This window comes from Chrysochloris asiatica, unplaced genomic scaffold (assembly GCF_000296735.1).
Source record: "Chrysochloris asiatica unplaced genomic scaffold, ChrAsi1.0 scaffold00016, whole genome shotgun sequence".
Classification (NCBI taxonomy): Eukaryota; Metazoa; Chordata; class Mammalia; order Afrosoricida; family Chrysochloridae; genus Chrysochloris; species Chrysochloris asiatica.
The window spans coordinates 12,627,453-12,633,439 of record NW_006408534.1 but is presented as its reverse complement, the minus strand read 5'-3'; positions in this window follow the sequence as shown (position 1 = coordinate 12,633,439).

Below are 5,987 nucleotides of genomic sequence, written 5' to 3'. Positions count from 1 at the left end.
GTACCGACTCGATGTCACCTAACAACAACAACAGTGTATTGAGACACTGTTTTCCTGATTTCCTTTAGTTCTTTTCACGTGGTTTTCCTTTATCTTACTGAACATAATTAAGGCAGTTGATTTAATGCCTTTGACAAAGAATTTCAATATCTTCCTCAGGGCTAGTTTCTGTCAAATTCTCTTTTTCCCTGTGAATGGACCAAGCTTCTGCCTTTTTGTATATTTTGTCAGTTTTGGTTGTGAACTGGATATTCTGAGCATTATGCTGTGGAAATCTAATTCTCCCGTTCCTTGGGGATTACTGATTTTTGCTTCTTGAGATAATGAATTCTCTGTATTATTCCCAACAATTTTTTTTTGCAAAGTTTGTATTCTTTTTGTATGTGGCACTAAAGTTCTGTTCCATTATCTCTATGGTCAGCCTGATACAAAGAATTCTTTAAATGCTTAAATGTCTCATTCCCAAAAAGCGAAAAGAATGAGAGAAAAAAAGTGATACTATGGCTCGTGTCCTATGAAAGACTTGGTCAAATTCAGCCTGTGGAGGTGGACACAATGGCTGTACTCTGTGCCAGTCCCTCAGTGGTTAAAAACAGTGACCAGCAATCAGAACAGGTACACTGACTTTTGGAGGGCAAGGTCCTATTGCCCGTGCCAGCACCAGCAAGCTGCCCCAGGCATTTGGGCTGACCCTTGGCTACCAACCACAGTGCTAGGGAATGGAAACAATATTCACCAGCCTCTTTATCAAGCTTTCCTCTGGATGCTGCAGATGTGCAACTAGACTCGAGTTCCAAAATAGTTGCTTCTGGCAATTTCTGCCAGCTCAATAATTGTTTGGGTAGAGAGACTCATTCCTGATGTTTTTACTCTGCCATCTGTCATTTTGGTTTTAGCAGTCCTGGTGGGTGTGATATGATGTACCACAGCAATCTTGATTTGTATTTTCATGACGGCTAATGCTGTTGGGAGCTCTGGTATGGCACTGTAGGATAAGCACTGGACTACCAAAAGTAAGGTCAGTGATTCAAACCCACCAGTCACTCCTTGGAAACTCTGTACAGGATCGCTATGAGTCAGAACCGATTTGATGGCGCTTAACAACAACAATGCTGTTGAGGATCTTTTCATATGTTTATTAGCTGATTTTTTAAAATCTTCTTTGGAGAATTTGAATCATCCTTTGTGCATCTTTTAATTAGTTGAGTTTTTTTGTTGTTCTCTTCTTTTTTTTTTAGAGGTTTCTATTGTGGATTGAGTGAACATTTACAGGGCAGATTATCGGTTTTACATTCAACAAATCATACACCTTGTTTGATTACAATGATTATAAACCCCTCCATGTACTATCTGTGCTTCATTCCATAGTAAATCTAAATTCAGACTATACCAGTGAGGTCCCAAATATTTTGTTTACAATGCCAGGATTTGCCTTTAACAAATGTGAACGATGATATGTCCTTCCAAAAGTTTATGATGCCGGGATTAAAGGAGGCTTTACCCATATCAATATTTCTAATTTTCTTTCTTTCTTTTTGGTGTTTTGAAATTTTTCTACCCCAGGAACATTTTTAAAGCTAGAATGGTAAGAGATGTGGACTCTAAAATGGGAGAAGGGTACTTATGAAAGAGTTGGTGATAGAAAAGGAAAACTAGACAAAAGCTCAAGAATATCAGTTTTAGGAAGGGGAGAATATGAGGGATATAAAACTTTTCAACAATAAAACCAAAGTGGTCCCAGATGAACTGGGGTGGTTGGTTATCCAGAACTTGAATCCTCTTAGAAAGTATTCATGTTCTTCAAGGAGTATGAGGATGCTGATTTGAAGACTGCTGTTCTAAAGAAAAAAACTTTAGAATAACTCTAATACACATTAGCCAGCTCTCCCTTACTTTGTCCTATTTATTATATGTTTACTATAGTAAGCTTAGTAAGTTAAAACTTTGCTGATCAAGTAAGTTAATTTGATATTCAGGTTGTAAATGTGATATTGTCATGCAATTGTTTCAGTGTGCTAGTTGTTTCTTTTTGTAGATGTCATCTACCACACATTCCCGTACCCCTCACTGCTCTACTCCTGGGCAAGAACACTGTGCTCTATTTATTTCCAATGCTATGTAGCATGCTCTACCCAGAAATCTATAAATGTTTGTCGAGAGGATGAGCGGATAGGTTATTTATAATTGTCTAAGAGAGTTTTACTTCTTTCATTTTTCTTTTCTGCTTGGGTTACACATTACAATATAGTAGGAAGGAGCTACTTGCAACTACCATGAGTATATTTAGAGGAACCATGATTAAAAGAGAGGTGCCAGACAACTGCAGATAAATAAACATCCAAAAAGGGAAAAAGAAGGATAAATTCTTGAATGTCAAGCCAGTGAGTTTCTAGTTGTTTGCCAGCAAATATGTCAACTGTATTTCTACACAGAATGCTTGTTGTTGTTGTTGTTAAGTGCCATCGAGTCGGATCCGACCCATAGCGACCCTGTACAGGGTTTCCGAGGCTGTAAATCTTTACGGGAGCAGAACGCCTCATCTTTCTCCCGCGGAGCGGCTGGTAGTTTCGAACTGCTGGCCTTAAGGTTTGCAGCCCGATTTGTAACCACTACGCTACCAGAGCTCCTTGTAAATCCTTAGAAAATAAGCCAATGACCACAATGGCCAGAATGAGTTCAAGTACAATAACTTGTAGCGAACAGACAGTTCACCTGGAGGTGTCACATTTGCTGTGTTGTCTAAGGGAAGGCAGTTATTTGTGTTCTTTCACTTTCTAAGATTATAAACATCCTCTAGGCCACGCTGATTGCTATGGACTGAATTGTGCCCACCAAAATCATTTTCTCAGGGTGAAGCTCATCCACTGCACTCCAGATGTGGAAAATTCAACTGCATAATTTGTGATAGTGGAGGACTGAGTTTTTGTACTTTCCCTTTATAAATTATTCTGAAGGAAAGATGTGTAGTTTCAGATTTGATCAGTAGGTCTTCAGCGACACTTGTTGTTCTTGTGTTGTTGTTTATAAGTACTGTTGAGTCATTTCTGACTCATAGTGACCCTGCATAGGGTTTCCAAGGAACAGCTGGTGAATTTGAACTGCTGACCTTGTGGCTCGCAGTCCAATGCTGACCCTAAAGTGCCACACCAAGAGTTGTTCTTGTAGTTATACTTTAAAAAAGTGTAATGAGTGTGGAAAATAAAAAAAGAAAAAGAAATAAAAGAAGATAAATAAAAAGAAGAAATAGACGAAATACAAAAAAAATATCAAAGGAAAAGAAAGAATGAAAACCAGAAGTAAAAAATAATGTGTTGTAAATCTCACTGTACCTCTAGTTATAATCCCATTTGGGAATAGGGTTATCTTTGCTATGTTAATTAGAGAGTAGGGTGTGTCTTAAAGAAATCTCTTTTGAGATATTAAAAATCAGATTAAACTAGCTTCAAGGAAGCAGATATGGGGGAAGACAGATGCTATGCTATGGGAAGATCACCATGACCACCAATAAGTAGACAGAAACAAGACCTTCCCCCAGAGGTATTGGAGAGATATAGCCTACCATAGACTCTGCACCCTGAATTCGGACTTCTAACTTCCTAAACTATGAGAAAATAAATTTCTGTTTGTTAAAGCCACCCACCTTTTGCATTTCTTTTACAGCAGCACTAGACAACCATGACACCAAATAAAACACAACCTGAAGCAATCCCCAGAATGCCTATTTATAATTTTGCACTAAAAAATGTATCTGACACAGACAGGAAATAATTACTATATTCTCTCTAGAGTCTATTTCAGAAGTCAAAATGTAATCAAAGTCCATATGTTGATTTACCATGAGAAACAGCTATAGGAACTAGCTTACTGCTCTCAACATCATCAGTATTCTCAATAAATTTAGACAACCCTGCCTGGGAGTAAGAAAGATGCTTTATGCATGGTCTCAAAACAATGGAAGTTGGGTACATTAATAAAATGATTGCTCAGTAGCAGCAAACTAAAAGTGTGTTTCATTCATCCCATGAGAAATAGTCTGGTGGACAAAGCTTCATTTTCTCTGGGCAATGTGGGGATGAATATTACCAATTTTGCCTCTATAACTAGTCATATTCCTCCAAAGTTGTTCAACACAGTCTCTCAAACTAGTTACTATGGAGATTTACTGGATGGGAACTGAATTTGCATACCTGTGCTCTGACCCACTATAAGCTGCTTTTGCAGTTCAGCAATGAGAAGACAATCTATGAAGATGAGTCAAAAATTATCAGCACTTCAGTTATGCTAAAGCACCCACTCACATCCCCAGCTGATGACAACATTGAGCATGCATATGAAATGATTCTGTCGAATAGATGTGTGACAATGGATTATGTGGCAAATCATTTGCAAATCAACCATGGCTCTGCCTATGAAATAATCCATGATAGATTTGAGTTTTGAAATGTTTGTGCAAGATGGGTACTGAAACACATAAACATAAACAGAAGCCTTTAGACATCTGCAAACAAAATTTGGAATGATACTCAAGAAAGGTAAAAGCTTCTTAAAAAAATTCATTACTGGTGATGAGACTTGAATTTATCACTACAAGCCTGAGAGTAAACAGCAGAATATAGAATGGAAACATCCTCAATAGCTGACCAAGAAGAAAAAAAGCCAGCCATCAGCTAGAAAATTGGAATGTTTTCTGGAATTCTCAAGGGCCAGTATTGGAACAATATCTGGACAAAGCTCAACAGTCAACAGTGCTAGTTACAGTGAGATGCTTGCTGAAGAACTGAATCCTAGACTTCAGATTAAAAGCAGAGGACTGCTACCCAAGTGTGTTGTGATCTTGCATGACAATGCATGTCCATATATGGCTGCCTACACTCTTCACACTCCACAAAAACTTTATTTTGAAGTGTTAAAATATCCTTCCTATAGTCCTGATCTTGCTCCATCTAACTTACACCTGTTTGGTTCCCTGAAAGCAGCCATACAAGGATGAAGAGTCACCTATAATGAAGAAGTGGAGAGTGGTGTATTTGTGACTTGCAGCTCAGCCTAAAACATTTTTTAAATAAGGAAATATGAAAACTTGTTGACAGATGGACAAAGTGTATTGAAAAGTAAAGAGATTATGTCAAAAAAGGATGTATTTGTCTTTTCTAAAAGTTGGTTAAAATAAATTCTACAGCCAGAGTGCCAATAATTTTTGACTCACTCTTGTACGTACCTTATCTTCAAGTGCTTGTCAGTATCTAAACATAGGGCCTCTAAACATACTTACTGCATATAATTTCCCACAATAATCTTAAAAAATAATTCATTTTTGTGAATTCATTTTTGTATTGTGGTGAAAATACGTATTGCAAAACATTTGCCAGCACAGAGACAGTAGAAAAGCTCAATATCATCAGCCAAAATAAGGCCAGGAACAGACTTTGCAACAGACCAGCTCATATGGAAGTTTAGAATAAAGCTGAAGAAAATTAAAACAAGTCCACAAGAGCCAAAATATGACTTGAACATATCCCATCTGAATTTAGAGACCATCTCAAGAACAGATTTGATACATTAGACACTAATGATTAAAGACCAGAGAGCTGTGGGATGACATTAAGAACATCACTGGGGAAGGTAGAGTCCCCACTGGACAATTTTCATCTTGTCTAGACAGGTCTGATGAAAGAGTCTTATGATTCAGTAGTGAGTAGTTGTTATCATGACTAATTGCAATGGTCACAACTATAAAGGCAGAAGTTTTGAAACATAAAGAGGGAGTGGTTAATCTTACTTTCCAGGAACAGAGCACCCTAGGACCATCAAGGGAGAAGAACATGAGCGGACTGTGGAACCCTATGCAGAGAAGCAGCGATGTCAGAGATGCAGGCAGAGATGAGGCGATGGAGAGAGGGAGCAGCTGAGGACTCTAGACTCTAGATTGAGTGCTGGCAGCCAGGACCAGTCTTGCAGAATGTGCCCTTTGGTTTTTTTTAAATAAT